We start from the raw sequence: 19,060 nt of genomic DNA, 5'->3' as shown, positions 1-19,060 counted from the left end.
GAGTTGAACCCAGTACCCAGCACCACGTCGGCTACTACAGGCTGGGTACACTCAAAAACATGAGAGTGCTGATATATCGCTGTGTTAATGCCTTTGTTTTTGTATTCATTAATCGAATGTACCTAATTTAAAATGTTTTCTTGTCACACTTATGCTGCTACAATCACAAAAATTTAGAGGCTGTCTTTTTTCCAATTCAAAACTCATTTTTATTTACACAACAAAATTTTGTATAAATAGCACCCACATATTTCGACTTCCTTCACTTTAAACTAAAAAATAGACGGAAAATCATAAATTAAAATGAACTTACGCAATTCTTTCGTGATATTGCTTGTCGTCCTTAGCAGCCTTTTGATTAATACGAATTCGACATATCGTGTTATAGGAGGCAGAGATTCGAATAGACCGTATTTGGTGGCAATACGTAATGACGAGTGTTATCGATGCGTTGGTACTTTGCTCACTTTGAACAAGGTTCTGACATCTGAATTTTGCTTGGAAGGTGTACTCCTGTCTGACATCACTGTTAACGCTGGTACAGCCAATTTGAATATAGCAGGAAAAAATAGCGCTGCGGCTCGTATAATTCGTCCATGTCATTTCAATCATCCGAGAATGGAAGAAATTGATATAGTCGTGATTGTATTAAAAAGAACATTCACCAAAAGCCCATTTATAAAACCAATATCTTTATGCGAAACTGAATTAGACGTGGGCAAAAAATTGGAAGTTAGTGGATGGGGTCCGAAAGATGGATACATAGGGCCAGCTTCGGATATACTCCAATCTACTGAATTTGTAGTAACCCCAATCAACGAATGTAAAGATTTTTATGCGCGTCTTTATGCGGAAGCAGGGAAAAATTTCCCAACAATAGTAATTTGTTTAAGATATCTGGGAGGGACTAGTGATACATGTTGGGGAGATGCTGGTGCACCGGCCATTGCGGAAGGAAAACTTGGTGCGGTGCTAGTAGGTGGGATGAACTTCTATAAGTCGACTTTATATACAAGTGTAAAAAATAAGTATGTTCGAGCTTTTCTAGAATTTGCGAAATACAATTAATTGCAAAGTGTTTTTTTTTAAATCGACTGCTGAGTTCACCTAACTCGGCTGAACGCCCCATTTCAGATCTTTTTTCATAAACATCCTAGCTCACGTCAAAGCATAGAATTTATGCTAAGATAGAGCGTTCTCGGAACGGCAGCGGAGATATAGTGATATTTCAATAAGCAGTCCAAATGGCAATATTTCTCTTTGTGTTATTTACAAATAAATAATAAAAAATATAACTACGTTTAAAATAAAAAAAACTTTGGCTGTATTCATTTGAGATGTGACGCATGCAAATGCCTTAGGTTGTGAGATCAAACTTTAAACATAGCTTTAAAGTTCCCCCCTTTATGAATAGAACATGATACAAAAAGGAACTACCGATATAAAGCCCGGTTTTTCAGAACAAGTTCAACTCAATTTGTCAATTAAACTACGTTTAAACTTATTCTACAGTTTTTCAGTCGACTTTAACTGAAGTTTAAGCTAAGCTTAAGCGGCCGCTCTGCCAGGGTTAAACTCTAGTTAACCTATTAGTTATTTGCGTTCATACGAAATAGCGTCATATACCCAACAAGCATTTGGGCTTGAGTACCCTTAGAGCTCATGTTTATAACTAGGCATACTTCTAAAATCTCAAAAGTTGTTTCGAAACAGTGGCTCAACTCGAGAATCATAGCGCACTCCTCAAAAGAGCAAAATATGCTATTACTTAAGTTGAAAAAATGTAATTAACAACTTGCGGTTCTCTAACTGGACTCAAATGTATGATTCAATGATGTTGATGTAGGATCTTCGGTGTGGCAGGCCGAGCACGCTACCATCACACCACGGCGTCCGCCCATATAATTTATTCCTGATTAATTACGCTTCATTACTGCTATCAACCAAGTGTTTATTTCTAACAATAAACAGCTGTTGGTTTTGGTGGTTGTAGCGGCAGCCTGTGGGTTAATGCGATGGTAAGGATGTTCAAACATTTACGTATGTATCTGGGTGCATATACCAGCATAGCTACGTTTACATGTGTTAGTAACTGGTAGGAAGCAAACACATGGATAGATGTTCGAACATGAATCTGTTAGTATACGTGAAGTTAGTATACGTGAAGTTAGTTCGTGAAAGTTTATATCCGTCGTTTCCCGCCAAAATAGGATTGTATGTATTGGTGTCTTTCGTTCTTGAGTGAAAGTGGTGAGAAAGAAAGGCTTTTGATTTATGGGGTACGACCACCAAACGATTGCAGAGAATGTCTCAAAAGAAAAGTTGACTTAAGTGAGTGCGGAAGCAAGTTTTAATTATGTATATTTTTTTTTGCGGAAAAAAAAGTTCGCGTTTTTTTTCATAAAACCGTGCTAACGGGTAATTTAGCGGAATCCCAAGGAGGAACCGGGATCCCATACCCTGCTTGACAACAGCCCCAGGTGAGTCCAGTGAAACCCCTTTCCCCCAGTCCATGGTGCATGTGGACTAATAGTAAGAATTAAAAAAAAAATGTTAAATGTGAAAATTAATTTAAATAAAATTACATACCTACAATCAATAAAATTTTGTGAAATAAATGAAATTATATACAAAGATAAAATTAAGTAAAAAAATAAAATAAAATAATGAAAGTTAAAAGTAAAATTAAATTAAAATAAATTAGTTAAAATTATAAAATAAAATAAGATATAAAACTAATTAAAATAAAATAACATACATAGATACGTAAAGTGATAAATTTGAGTAAAATCTAATACCTAGATAACCTTAAATATATAGATAAAAAAATCAAATAAATAAATAAAATGACATAACTAGATGACATTCAATAAATATAGTGAGTCCACATGCACCCTAATGTATCTTTCTCGTTCGCCATGACCCTAGTCCCTAATATTCTTCCCTCTGCACATTTAGATTGCTGCGCAAAAATATGAAGTTGCCGCCATCACGAGCCACAAACGCAAAAATAAGGCGAGGTAGTATTAAAATTAAAGGAACTTGCCACACCAGCCACCAACACAGTCTAAACACACAAAAGCGGGGTAGTATTTCATATAGAGGAAGGGGAAGCATACAGACGGTGCCAGGCTATACGTCAAGGGAGTAAAGGGGCATCTGAGCGCTCCTGTCCTGGTACCGCAATCATTACACTTGAGCATAGCCTGGAGGAACACTAATTGGAGTAGAAAAGCAAGCCCGAGGAGAGAGGCCAAGAAGGGAGCAGAGTTATCCGTGCGCCGCTGCCGGAATCTATATTGTTTTTTTTATATTGTATTTGAATTTTGTTGAACTTAGCTGATATTGTTTTAGTTAGTTTTAATCACGATTTCATTACGTGAGTTTGATTAGTTCAAATTTTAAATTTAGCCTGTTAAGGTAATTTAACTGGAGTCTAAATCTATTCAATTTCCTTGTGAGTTTTTTTACTTTTATGAATTTATTTTGTTCTGGAAACCTGTGTAATTGTTAATATTTCTCCTGTTGTGTTCCGTTTCCTTACTCCTGCCCACCGTTTTTGCTATCTTTTCAACAGTCCACCTGTAACTTATTTACCTATTATTCCTTACCTTACTTTCTTGCCTATCGTCCCACATTCAACCTTTGCTTGGTCTTTTTGTTCGCTTCAATACCTAATTTCTTATATTTTGCTTTCTGGCTCATGACTTTTTTACTTTTTTCACCTTTTTCCCGTTTTTATACATTTCATGAAAATGAAATGGTATATTAATTTCGTCACGAAACCCAAAATTGTAAGTCCTTAAAGGAAAATAGATAGATGCACCATTAAGTATACCGAAATAAGCAGGTTAAAGAGCTGAGTTGATTTAGCCATGTCCGTCTGGCCATCTGTCCGTCTGTCTGTTTGTATGCAAACTAGTCCCTCAATTTTTGAGATATCTTGATAAAATTTGGTGAGCGGGTGTATTTGGGTGTCCGATTAGACATTTGTCGGAACCGGCCGGATCGGAACACTATAGCATATATCCTCCATACAACAGATTTTTCAGAAAAAGAGGATTTTTGTAATATCTTACTCAATTTAACAGATTGAAGCTTCAAACTTCACCATATACTTTCGTATATTGCACATATTGTTGCCTGAAAAAATTGATGAGATCGGTAGTATATATAGTATATATCCCCCACAACCGATTGTTCAGATAAGAAACTTTTCGTAATTACTGCCCTATTTTAAGAGCTAGAGGATTCAAATTTCAACGAATGCTTTCGTATATAGCATATATTGTTGTCTGAAAAAATCATACAGATCAGTGGTATACATAGTAAATATATGGTGGTATATATATAATATATATATATAGTATATATATATATATATATTTTCGCAATTTTAGCCCCATTTTAACAGCTAGAAGCTTCAAATTTCACCGAATGCTTACGTATATGGCATATATTTTGTGTCTGAAAAAATCATAGAGATCGGTTGTATATATAGTCTATATCTTATACAACCGATTGTTCAGATAAGAAACTTTTCGTAATTACTGCCCTATTTTAAGAGCTAGAGGATTCAAATTTCAACGAATGCTTACGTATATAGCATATATTGTTGTCTGAAAAAATCATACAGATCAGTGGTATATATAGTATATATATGGTGGTATATATAGAATATATATATATAGTATATATATATATATTTTTTCGCAATTTTAGCCCATTTTAACAGCTAGAAGCTTCAAATTTCACCGAATGCTTACGTATATGGCATATATTTTGTGTCTGAAAAAATCATAGAGATCGGTTGTGTATATAGTATATATCTCATACAACCGATTGTTCAGATAAGAAACTTTTCGCAATTTCTACCCCATTTTTACAGCTAGAAGCTTCCAATTTCACCGATTACTTACGTAAGTATATAGTATACATTGTTGTCTGAAAAAATCATAGAGATCGGTGGTATATATATTATATACTTTATATAAACTGTCATTTTTGCCCCTTTTTTACGGATAGAAGCTTAAAATTTCACCGATTGCTTACGTAAGTATATAGTATACATTGTTGTTTCAAAAAATCATAGAGATCGGTGATATATATAATATATATATGATGGTATATATAGTATATATATAATTTTTTTTTGCGATTTCGGCCCCATTTTAACAGCTAGAAGCTTCAAATTTCACCAAATGCTTACGTATATAGCATATATTGATGTCTGAAAAAATCATTGAGATCGGTGGTATACATAGTATATATCTCATACAACCGATTGTTCAGATAAGAAACTTTGCGCAATTTCTGCACCGTTTTAACAGCTAGAAGCTTCAAATTTCACCAAATGCTTACGTATATAGCATATATTGTTGTCGGCAAAAATCATTGTGATCGGTGGTATATATATTATATACTTCATATAAACTGTAATTTTTGCCCCTTTTTAACGGATAGAAGCTTCAAAATTCATCAAATTTCATCAAATAGTTACGTTTACGTCATATATTTTTCAAATACGTGATTCGTTTTCATAGTTTTTACATGCAGACCACAAAAAACGTGAAGCTTTTTATCCTCACACAAAGTACCTACCTATTTTTATACCTTTTATGAAAATGAAATGGTATATTAATTTCGTCACGAAACCCAAAATTGTAAGTCCTTAAAGGAAAATAGATAGACCCACCATTAAGTATACCGAAATAATCAGGTTGAAGAGCTGAGTTGATTTAGCCATGTCGGTCTGTCCGTCTGTCTGTTTGTATGCAAACTCGTCCCTCAATTTTTGAGATATCTTGATAAAATTTGGTGAGCAGGTGTATTTGGGTGTCCGATTAGACATTTGTCGGAACCGGCCGGATCAGACCACTATAGCATACAACCGATTTTTCAGAAAAAGAGGATTTTTGTAATATCTTACTCAATTTAACAGATTGAAGCTTCAAACTTCACCACATACTTTCGTATATTGCACATATTGTTGCCTGAAAAAATTGATGAGATCGGTCGTATATATAGTATATATCCCCCACAACCGATTGTTCAGATAAGAAACTTTTCGTAATTACTGCCCTATTTTAAGAGCTAGAGGATTCACATTTCAACGAATGCTTACGTATATAGCATATATTGTTGTCTGAAAAAATCATGCAGATCGGTGGTATATATAGTATATATATGGCTGCTACTGCTGGTGTTGGCACCTTAAGCCCCTGGTGGCAAGTTGAACGCAGTGCACCAAAGCATTGCCGACGTAAAAAGGTTCAGGATTTAGTATTTGAGCAAACGTTAGAAGCATTTACCGATTCGTCGTGAGTTCTTAACTATGTTATGTTATGCTATGTTACTTTATGTTACTTAATTTATTTCTTACTAAACCCTTTTATTACATTTTTTGATGTTTTGCACAGTTTCATACAAGCTTTTCCTGTTTCAACAACAAGGATTTATGTATACAATTTCTATTTCTATTGTTAGCTAAGAAATAATACATTCAACTTATCTTTCATAATTTTATATAGAAGGGGCTTTCCGTGCCAAGGCATTCCAGCGATTAATTGCATCAAAGATTTCGGTGAAGTTCGGACATTCGAAAAACGTTTTTATTTATTTATCTATATGAAACGGTTGTGCATTGGACTCGGTCTCCATGCCAATTAAAAAAGTTGCAAAAGATCACCTCTAAATTTGAAGAAACCACTTTATCCTTGAAAATTGAGTCAAAGTATTTTTTTTTTTTGTTTGTTTTTTTAGAAATGGTTATTTGACATGCGATTTCTAGAAAGAGACGTCATTATGTCTTGGGAACTCGTTAATTCCTTCTAATGTCTTCGGTAGAATGTTTCGACGTTTCCACTTATTGTCATGTTTATAGTTTGATAAGCCTAGAAGACAATAAAAAAGTGGATGCATTACCAACATCACTGACAGCAAATCATTAAATCTTCATCCGTAACTCTTCCTGAAACCTTTTCCCTCGTATACTCCCACCTTGCATAATTCACAGTTTCGATTTTATATCTATCAACAGTGACATGCCTGCCAAAACGCAAATGCGCTGACACTTTGCTTGACGACAGCAGATACTTCGTTTTGTCCTCCTCCTCGTTCGCCATCAAACTATATTTTCCAGTTCAAAGTAGAACTTTAGGCCGATTATGTTAATGTCATCATCATATTGCTAAGTTGTTGTTTAATTTTCTCTAGCATCGGCTCCGACAGGTCCTTGCCATGTCTGTCTGACCTTGTAGAAGGTCCAATAAGCGTATTAACGGTGAGTTTGAGTCCTTCGAACAATACGGAGCGAAGATCCCGGGTTCACGCCCGGACAAAAGCAACATCAAAATTTTAGAAACAAGTTTTTTAAATTAGAAGAAAATTTTTCTAAAGCGGTCGCCCCTCGGCAGTGTTTTCGCAAGCACTCCGATGTACTTCTGTCATGAAAGCTCTTAGTGAAAACTCATCTGCCTTGCAGATGCCGTTCGGAGTTGGCATAAATTAAGTAGGTCCCGTCCCGCCAAATTGTAAGCAAAATTAAAAAAAAGGTGCACGACTTTAATTGTAAGAAAAGCTCTTCCAAAAATCTCTTAGGAGGTTGTCGCGCTTATATGCTTCTTTCTCTCCATAAATGCTTGGTTGCAGATGAATGAGTTATTAACGAATTTCGTCTTTAAGCGGATAGTGCGGTGACCTTCGCCCACATAAATATTTAAAGAACTGATATTTGTATCTTAGCTGCCATTTCGAAAGCACCCTATCTCAGTCAGCAATTGTCAGGTGAGATAGTGTGTTCACAATGAAAAACTGAAAGAGGCGGTGTTCTTCAATAAAATTCTGCGATAGGGTGCTGCGTCGATATCTAAAGCCTTTTTCGGGAAATAAGCTGCGCACATTACAATATTAAAAAACTCGTATTTATGGCTCAAGAGGAAGCGGGAGCAGGGAATATGAAATATAAGGAATTGAATAAGGAGAGCGAGATAATAAGGGAAAGGGGGAGCGAGAGAAAGGATTATAAGTATAAAGCCAGTGATAAGGAGGATTATTCGAAGTGGGAGAAATGGAAAAGTAGGGGAGAAAAAATATAGTAAGCTATAAAAACTTCTCCCAGATGTTTAAAAAAACCCGAAATGTTGAATTATTCAGTGGGCACAACCGGTCGGATTTATTCGTGTCTCAGGGTGTATCAATAATATTGACTTAACTCTAGTTTTCAAGCCTATAGTAGACTAAGAAGCCACATTTATCAACTGCTTTTGGCGTTGCTGTGCATACGTCTCGAAACTTTCGCAAACCTTATTTGAGTTAATTTCTTACTTATTCATTCATTCTCTCACAATTTCGTAAAGGGGAAAAAGATTCGGGATTCCTTCGGATTGGTTATTTGAATGTCCGAGTGAAGAATACAACGGAAGCGTTCAGCAACTTCTTGGTAGTGGGCAATGGGTATACACTCTCTCACGCGGCAATGGCAAATCGTCATCACCAGCGATCTCACCGACACCATCTACAAGGTCGTCGTCATCTTCCACAAAGTGGTAGGACTATGCGGAATCCCATGATGATGAAGACGAAACCATCAGGGTTTGGAACGTCACACCATCACAAAGGTAGCAACAGTAGTAATAGTAAACTATTGGGTCGCGTGCCAGTATTGCTGCTAATATGAATAATTTAACGCATCAATTGGAAAAATTGCACAAATCCTGGGGCTCGACAGATAACATAATGCCACCACCACAAATTATCGATACCCTTATAAAGAGACGACAAAAATCTGCAACGACACCAACAACACGTTCCTCGGTAACATCGTCCATCTCCACAGATTCATCACGTGGTTCTATTTCTTCAACAAATTCTAGTACGAATTTTATTGCGATCTATAGTAGTACCCCAACAACACCAAATCAACAACGTGCACCTAGCGGGCGTGTACAGTCGGATATGATAATGAGTGGTCGTACATCGATGAGCAGTGGTAATTTACAATCTTCGCAATCGCAATGTTGAAGTATACATGCAAAGGTTCATACATCTTGATATGTAAATAATGTACTAAGTGGCTCAATTAACTATAATGATGTTCCGTGTATATGTGTATGAACTAATTATATATACTACTAGAAGACCCGGTGTGGCGGTTGGTTTTTCATCGCCAACCATTTCTTTTTACACTTTTTCATACTCACGCTTGCTCGTGGGTGTGCAGCCCAATGCGCACACAAACAAACACCCGCACTCACCAATTATTCTTTTATTGCATTGTGTTTTTTTCAATAGAATTTATTTAGTTTTTGTTTGTAATGTACATGTTCTTTTATTTAAACCTTTAACTTCCCTTTTTTTTTATTTGCACACTCAGGTTTAGTTTCACTAACTGTAATTTTTTGATTTTCAATTTAGTCCTTTACTTTTTGTACTTAAGGGTCGGCCGGTTCACTTCAACTCTCAACTCTAACTAACTAAACTAAAACTGCCGCTAACGCAACTATGTAGCTAGGCAGCTTTTCTTTACGTTGCTTAGCAACGAAATTAATGATGGCGTCGAAAATAAATCATGGCGTCGATCAACGGCAGTTTCAACCAATCAGAAACTCTCCAAATTGCTCGACTCTAACAATTTTAGTGATGCCGAGTGCATCTGATGTATGGTTGCATCTTGGACATTTCCAAAGAGGGTTGCCATCTACAATTTATTTTAATGTATTTTAATTTGGCACTACATCTTCCCCCTTTAGAAAAGAAGAATTTGGTGAGATTAGTAATTAATCTTGCCACATTCTTCTTTAGGCTCTAATATGTTGTTGTAATGTTATGAACGAAGGAGTTTGCTAGCATTAGGGTGCTCTAACCCGGGACTCATTCGTTCATCGCAGTGCAACTTCTAAAAAGATGATTAAAAATGAAAGTAATATTTTGAATAAAGTGAAATATATAAAAGTTGGTTCAAAATATTGAATTTAATGTTTGAAGTAAACCGGTTTTTTTTTTCTTATTGTAAAATCTACCCGCTTAAATGTATATTTGTTTGTTACATTTTTTTTTTTTAGCCTTCATTGGCGGTTTTAAAATATATTTATATGATTAATAATAGATTATTAGATTAATTAATTTTTTGTACTCGATTTTTGTGTACAATTTTTTCGTTTTCTTTACTTATTTCACAAATAGTTACATTTGGCCCATCAATATTCTTTACTATGTAGGGACCTTGATATATATTTTTATGTTTATTCCTAGGTTCTGTTTGTACTAAAACTCTATCATTAATTTTAATATCTAAAGACTTAGCCGTTTTATCGTATAAATCTTTATTTCTAATCTTATGCTTATTAATCAAATTTTTTGCCATTTTATGCGATTTTTGCATTCTAAACTTAAGCTCTTTTGCGTAATTTTCTACGTTATAGATCGGATAAATTTGCTCTTTTTGCAATTCATGTGGCATTGTAGTTTTTCTGCCAAATATTAATTCAAACGGAGTAAATTTATTATCAAAAACCGAACTACTTGTAGTATTGTGTAAAAATGTAAAGTATTTTAAATATGTATCCCAATCTGAATACGTTTCATTCAGATACGCACGTAAGTATTCGTTAAAGACTCTATGATTTCTTTCAACAGTACCAACAGTTTCGTGGTGGTAAGCTGTTGAGAAATCATGATCAATCTTTAAAAGTTTCGTCAATTCAGAGAATAATTCGTTTTTATATTCCGTTCCTAAATCGGATCTAATAGCTTTCATTGTACCATATGTTAATATAAAGGTTTCAAAAAAAGCGCAAGCAATAGTTTTTGCTGATTTATCTGGTACAGCTACTGTTACCAGGTATTTAGAAAAGTCACAAATCATAGTAACAGCGAACTTGTTACCATATTTGGATTCCGGAAGTGGACCTATTGTATCGACAATTACTATGTCAAAGGGTTTGCAGGGTGTTGGAGTCAACACGAGATTTTCCTTTGTTTTTGGTTTTACTTTATTTAAAAGGCATTTTTTGCAATTTTTGACAAATTTCGCAATGTCTCTTGTCATATTTTTCCAATAGTATTTTGTTCTTAATTTGGAATATAATCGTTTTGTACCGCAATGACCGCCTAACAGAGGGTCCTCATGATAAATTGTCATAAGTTTTTGTTTTTGCGCTGTTTCTGTTACAGTTTCTACAGGGTCTGTTAGTATTATTTGCAATGATTTTAAAATTTTATTACCGCTGATTTTAAAATTTGTAATTGAAAATTCTTTGAAAAATATATCATTTTTTGGCCATTCTAACTGCTTAATATTGTGACTGCCGGCTGCTTTTTCAAGCCTCGAAAATAACTCATCTAAATTTGTTTTTCCGTTAGCATTCACAAAATTAAGTAAATTTAATTTTTTATGTTTTAAATGCGCATAAATTTGTATATTAGAGATCTCATTATTTTTATTAAATTGTATAGTCGATTTTATTCGCGGTATCTTTTTTGAAAAATTGTATGAAAATTTGTCATAAACTTGTACTTTAGGCGTTTCGCAAAAAGTATCAGTAAAATTATCGTCTTTATTTTGTAATTCCTTTTGTTTGGTTTGTGATCGCGTTTGGACTGCTAAAACATGCTTTGTAGATTCTTTTATTTCGTCTATACTAATGCGTGAAAGAGCATCAGCCACAACGTTAGATTTTCCTTTTATATATTCAATCGTAAATTTATATTCTGATAGTTCTAATCGAATTCTAGAAAGTTTAGACGAAGGGTCTTTCATGTTAAAAAGATAAACTAGTGGTCTATGGTCGGATTTTACTGTGAAATTTGTATCATAAACATATGGACGAAAATGCTTTATAGCGTAATGTATTGCTAGGAGTTCTAATTCGATAATTGCTTTTTTCTGTTCTGCTTTATTTAAAGATTTTGACGCGAAACAAATTGGTAAATCGTTATCACCATGGTTTTGGCTTAATATAGCGCCACACCCACTCTTAGAAGCATCTACTGTAATTATAAATTCTTTTGTGAAGTCAGGGTATTGTAGTAGTTGAGGAGACATTAGTGCTTGTTTTAGTTTTTCGAAAGCGTTTTCGCACGTTTCGTCCCAAACAAATTCAACTTTTTTCCTATTTAAACGATTTAAAGGCGCTGCCAGTGACGCAAAATTCGGTATAAAGCGCCTGTAATAATTTGCAAATGCGACAAATCGCCTAACCGCATCTTTGTCTTTTGGCTTAGTATACCTTTTAATAGCGTCTATTTTTGAATCGTCTGGCAGCAAACCTTTTGACGTACATTTATGGCCTAGAAAAGTTACTTCAGAACGAAGGAAATTGCATTTGATTGGGTTCAGCTTTAAATTAAACTTTCTACAGGTTTCGAAAACTTTTTCCAAATTTTTAAGGTGGTGTGTCTCACTACAACCAGTGACGATAACGTCGTCAATATACATAAAAGCCTGATTTGGTGAAATTCCTGAAAATGCTATTGACATCATACGAGAAAATGAGTTTGGTGCAATATTTAACCCGAAAGGTAAAACTTTCCAACGAAAAGCTCCTCGATCTGTACTGAAAGAAGTTACTTCTCTGGATTTAGGGTGAAGGGGTATTTGGTGAAAACCAGAAAAAAGATCTAAAGTTGAAAAGTATTTGGCTCTGCCAAGATTATCGAGTATGTCATCAACGCGTGCTAGTGGAAATTTGTCGGCTATGAGTTTTTTATTGACTGCTCTGAAATCTACGCACATACGATACGACTTTTTGCCTGTTGGATCTTTTTTCGGTACCAGAATTAAAGGACTGTTATAATTTGAAAAACTAGGTTCGATTAAATCATTCTGTAATAGGTTTTCGACTTGTTTATTAATTTCTTCGCGTTGTGTGTATGGCAAACGGTAATTTTTAATATAGACAGGAGTTTTGTCAGTTAGTCTAAGTTTTTGTTCGTAGAAATTATTAAGCGTCATTAAGTCGGTTTTTAATGCAAAAATATCAGAATATTTCAAACATAAATCAAGTAATTTCTTTTTAGCGTAAGAAGGCATTTGTGTTGCCAAAATTGATTTAAGCTCTTCTTACGTTTTGAATCGATAGGTGTATCATTTATTCGATAGACATTGAAGTTTTTAATGTCTTCAGTTTGAATATTGAAATCTTTTACATACTTGACCTCGTCGGTGGTGTTGATAACTTTTATTATTGGGTTTTTTGTATCAACGATATATTTTGCTGTGAAAACACCGTTACTAAGTTCCTGAGAATCAACAAAAACTGGACTTGTCGAATTTTTCAAACTAAAAACACGAAAAACTTCGCATCTTGGTGGAATTACAAGAGTGTTTGTTGAAGTGCTATGCAAAATTGAAACATTTACCTTTTCTGTCCCTTGTCCGAATGTAATTGTGTCATTAGCATAATTGATTATGCATTTGTTCGTTTTTAGAAAATCTTTCCCTATTATACCGTCCGAAGGAATATTAAAGTTGTCATTGACAACATGAAGAGTCAGAGGAAAAAATTTATTTGATGCGATTATACTTGTATTAACTGTTCCTATTGTCGTTACCGTGTCTGTTGTTACGCCTGTTATATTTATTACGTTACTATCGTCTACTTCTACATCGTTTGCCAAACTGGAAATTTTTATTAATGAAATGTCTGCCTGTGAATCTACTAGAAAAGAACATATTTTATGTGAATCGCTACAAGCGACTTCGACGAAATCGGAAAAATTTAAATTTAGACAATATATTGACTGAGAAGTATTTAGTCGAATTGCTCCTGCTCCCTCAGTGTTCGCGCCTGAGCGGCTTCGGCATTTAAAGAACGAACATTGGCTGAATTTCTAGAATTTGAACCCTGATTATTGGAATTTCTGTTATTTCCAGACCGATTATTATTGTTATTGTTGGAATTGCTATTTCCTCTATTATAATTGCGATTATAGCCTCTGTTATAATTGTGATTATTGCCTCTGTTATAATTGTTATTTCGGAAATTTGTATTAGTGTGTTGCCTATTTGCATTACCGTTAAATCGAAAATTACTATTGTTATTATATCTGAAATTACAGTTACTTCTAGAATTTCCACGGAAATTACTATATCTTATCGGATGTGACCGAAACGCTAACACTTGCCGTTCTTTAACTTCCTGTTCTCGCTCTATAATCACTTTCGCTACTACGTCCTTTGAATCTTTGTAGGTTGTTGACGCAAGGATTGATTTCACCATATCTGACCTACTATTTAATCTACAAACGCTAATGGTTTGTTCAACTGCCATCTCATGGGCTTTTGCCTTCGTCATACCTTCAATGATTAGACATCGCTCTAACGAGTCAGAAAGCTCTTCTACCTGCTTTGAAAATTCTGAAAAGTTGTTATTGGTTACTCTTAAGGCTGCAATTTTTCCCGCGACAACTTTCGAGTTGTCTGGCCTAATTTCACTACATAGCGCTTCTTTGATTTGGTTGACAGATTCTATATGCGTTGGTAGGGCTTCGCGAGCTTTGCCTTCGAGCTTGGATTTTAAAAATGCAATTAAAGTAGGAGTTAAGTTTTCGTTAGAGAATACTTCTATTAATTCAACTTTATTTATAAACGAGCCAAGTGCTAACGGGTCTCCACTGTAGTTGTCTCGCATAATCGAGGCACAAGTACTAATAAACGATTTTTTCTCCTCGATTGTGGCCATAGTTGTAACGTTAAGAATCGGAGTTAGAATAGAGAAACTAGAATTTGGAGTTACAGGCTGATCAGCAAATCCTAAAAAGTCTGCACTCAGGGATAATTTATAATTATGTTCACTTGTTAAGGTATTAGTTGACGATGAACTCGAAGATGAATCAGAATCTGAGTTATTGGAATCTATATCTTGCTCTAAGTTTGTGGAATCTAAATTTTGCTCTGAATTTTCGGGACTTGAATCTGGATTGGAATTTTTAGAAATAACCTTTCCGCTTCTTAGGTCCATACGTGTTGAAACGAATGGACGAAATATTAAAAAATTTTGTTGCAAGATATGTGGTATTTGTTTATGAAGATTGAATAGAAATTTAAAGGAAATTAAATTGGAACGAGTTGAGTTGGCTCAAAAGAAAATTACGAAAGTATTCTTAAAGGAAATTTATGAAAATATTTTAAAAGAAGTTTGTGAAAGTATGTATTGTTGAAAGCTTTTAGATTATTTATTTTATTATTTTAGATTTTTTTAAATATAATATATAATGCAAAATAGTTTTGTAATTTTGAAGAGTATTGAAAAAATGTAATTTAAGTGAATTTGTTAAAAGTAGAAATATTTTATTTCGTCATACCAACTGTACCGCTGCTCTCTGCTTACTGCTCTGCTGCTGATGGCGTTGCTTGTGCTGATTACTCCCCGCTATATTGGGTCTCTTGTGGTTCCGTTATGAGCGTGGCTTGGCTAATGCCGTTTTTCCACTAAAAATGTATACCGTATTATGGTTCCGTTATGGGGCTGGCGTGGCCGCTGCCGTTTTTCGCCAAAAATTAAAAATGGTCGATTTTACTAATTTTAATGTCTGTAATTTTTGTATTAAAATTTTTCCATATGTATTTTGTTTTTTTTCCAAATGCTTCGACTGGTGACTATTCCATTCCACCATGCTTTAGTGATTTTATAGGTGTTTATGTATTTTTTTTGTAGATATTTTCCCAAATTTTTTAAAATTTTTTGTAGTGGTTTTTAATCTTTTGTAATTTTTGATTTTAAACTTTTTGTGTTATTTTAAACTTGTATTTCATGTAGATTTTGTAAATTTTTCCCAAATTTTTATATATATATTTTTGTAATAGTTTTTAATGTTTTATATTTTTTTGTAAGGATTTTTAAATGTTTTGTATTTTTTTTGTAACTAGCTTTTAAATTTTTGTATTTTTTTGTAGATTTTTGATTTTTTTATATTTTTTTTTAGGGTTTTTCTATATTTTGTATTTTTTTTGTAATTTTTCAAATTTTTATATTTTTTTTGTAATAGTTTTTAGTATTTTATACTTTTTTTGTAAATTTTTTGGTTTTAAACTTTTTTTTTGGTAAATTTTTGATTTTATAACTTTGTGTGTATGTATGTGTATTTTTTGTAAATTTTTCATTTTTTCATTATTTTTTTTTTTAATTTTGTGCTGAGATTCTTTTTTTTCTTTCTTTAATTTAAGCACCCACGCCTGTTGGGAGGCTTGCCTCCTTTCGGCCTACCACCATTTTTACAGGGCTTCGGCCCACGGTCACGGTCGCCATGTGGCGGTTGGTTTTTCATCACCAACCATTTCTTTTTACACTTTTTCATACTCACGCTTGCTCGTGGGTGTGCAGCCCACCCGCACTCACCAATTATTCTTTTATTGCATTGTGTTTTTTTCAATAGAATTTATTTAGTTTTTGTTTGTAATGTACATGTTCTTTTATTTAAACCTTTAACTTCCCTTTTTTTTTATTTGCACACTCAGGTTTAGTTTCACTAACTGTAATTTTTTGATTTTCAATTTAGTCCTTTACTTTTTGTACTTAAGGGTCGGCCGGTTCACTTCAACTCTCAACTCTAACTAACTAAACTAAAACTGCCGCTAACGCAACTATGTAGCTAGGCAGCTTTTCTTTACGTTGCTTAGCAACGATATTAATGATGGCGTCGAAAATAAATCATGGCGTCGATCAACGGCAGTTTCAACCAATCAGAAACTCTCCAAATTGCTCGACTCTAACAATTTTAGTGATGCCGAGTGCATTTGATGTATGGTTGCATCTTGGACATTTCCAAAGAGGGTTGCCATCTACAATTTATTTTAATGTATTTTAATTTGGCACTACACCGGCAGACGTTGTCCTGCCCTAAATTTGGCATATCTGCATACATTTTAATAAGCTTTTTCCGTCTGGCTCTTCCTCACTTTTTCCTAATACTTTTATTCACTCCTCCCTCCGTCTTTTTCGCTTCACCTATCTCCATCTTCGTCTCATTCTGTCTCTTTCTCAATCTCCTTCTCTCTTTTCTATTCTCTCAATTTCTTCTCATTCTTATCCTCTACACAACTAAAGACTCTCCCGAATTAAAAAAATGTCATAGTACCTCAAAATCGCGGCCCCCTCAGGGGCTCTAGGGACTCCCTTTGGGTCGACGGGGGGTAAAGTTACAAGGTCGGTTCTGCCGATGGTACCCCCCACCCCCTGCCCCCGGCCTATTGGGCAGCCCTAACACATATTCCAGGGACTCCCTTTGGTCGACGGGGGGTAAAGTTACAAGGTCGGTCCTGCCGATGGTACTTAACCTACCGGCCTATTGGGCAACCCTAATATTTTGTCATCATCTCATCTGAGTAAGACGGGGCTCACCCCATCCACCACCATCTCTATCTCCCTCTCCTGGATTCAAGGTTGTGGATATTTTAGCCTGAGAGCCGCGTGTATGTGTGTGTTCGAAATCAAAGCACTAATTTACTGTGTATTTATTTAGGTGGGGGAAGTGGGACCTCCATCCGACTCTGGATTGACTTGAGCATACTTCAGCCTTTGACCAAACCCACCTCGTAACGGTTTATAACTCAACTAAGTTGGATTGTAATTAAAACAACTCAACTCCGTTTGGTATTACACGTTATTTCAGTTGAAGGTGAATTGATGTTGCCAACCTTAAAAGTGATGATTTGACAGATAAATTAACAGCTGATCAATTTGTGGCGGAAATTTTAGCATTTTCAAAAGTGTTTTTTTTTACTAATACCAAAATGATATTAGCTTAGATTTACATATTTTATAACGACGAAAATGTTGGTGACAAAATTGCTATGTCACGAATACCGAAAAAATTCGCTTGATCATTCCAATCCCTTGGAACTACTAAGCACCAAGTAAGAAAACGCGACAAATGATGAGCTCCTAATAAAGTTATTTTGCAGATTTGTAAGTTATTTTCGGTTAAGTAATGAAGCATTTTGATCCTTAAAATTATGCACTACACTCCGACTCTCTTGAAAGATAAAAAATTTTCAATGGTCATGGGTCCAAAACGCATCTTTTAACACCCCTTCCGATAATTTTGGACGAATTTTAGCAGTTGTGAGCTAAAGTAAAGAATTACCAAATTTTAGCTCGTTCAAAAAATATTTACGAAAAACCGAAAAATAACCCCGGAGGTGGGATCCATAGTATTTTTACGCAGAACACCTTTCTGCATTGGCGGCCTTTGGCCGCGCTTATAAAAAATTACCCTGGGTAGCTTCAACACCGGTTTGGAGACCAAAACTATATCCGCTCAAAACACTTATGTTCACAATTTTTTTGTGGGTACGACAACATTACAACAACCATATGAAAATCGCCAACTTCAAATATCTCCGGACACAAATAAAATTTTTCTGGTAAAAGTCTAGTTGAGGGGTCGAATGCTAGTACGCGTAAAAAATATCGGGAGAAGTGTCAGAAGATGCGTATTGACCTCTAAAACAATACTCCGAAGGCGGAAAAGAATAATTGTATCTCTGTCCGGAGATATTTGCAGTTGAAGTTGGCGATTTTCATGTGGTTGTTGTTGTACCCACAAAAAAAAATATAATAATAATAATTACACAATACAGGGAGTTGATTAAACAAGTAAGGAAGTCTAAGTTCGGGTGAAACCGAACATTACATACACAGCTTTACACTTGAAATGCTATTGTTGTTTGTTTTGTGTACTTAATAGTGTTACAAGGCTGCGTATTAATACATATACATATGGTTCTATTCTGAACTAATTTTCGTTTAAATGAAGCAAAGAGGATACAAAGGCTAACACCGATGACCTTGAGCGGGTAATAATGCAGTTTTCCTTCAGATATGGGGATTTTCCTACTGTTTATTTTAAAATAAAGATATAACAGAACAATAAACATAAACACACAAGTGCCGTTGTACTAAAAAGCGTTATTACAAAAAAAGGGATGGTAGGGGCGGTGCGAAGGTTCCGATCGTGGAGGGGTGAATCTTACTGGTATGGCGACTGATCTCGAAAAATTGCCGACTCTTTGTATAGTAATAATAATGGATTAAAAATGAGTTCAGGTGAGTGTGTATCC

The 19,060-nt window shown here is 34.8% G+C and overlaps 1 pseudogene; it reads left to right on the top strand.

The window, feature by feature from the left end:
- The first annotated feature begins 303 nt into the window (after nucleotides 1-303).
- On the top strand, nucleotides 304-9,021 carry LOC137236172 (uncharacterized; annotated as a pseudogene).
- The last annotated feature ends 10,039 nt before the right edge of the window (nucleotides 9,022-19,060 follow it).

This window comes from Eurosta solidaginis, unplaced genomic scaffold, assembly GCF_040869045.1.
Source record: "Eurosta solidaginis isolate ZX-2024a unplaced genomic scaffold, ASM4086904v1 ctg00001409.1, whole genome shotgun sequence".
Taxonomy (NCBI): Eukaryota; Metazoa; Arthropoda; class Insecta; order Diptera; family Tephritidae; genus Eurosta; species Eurosta solidaginis.
The sequence above is the reverse complement of the archived record's forward strand: the minus strand, read 5'-3'. Positions and strand labels throughout refer to the sequence as shown.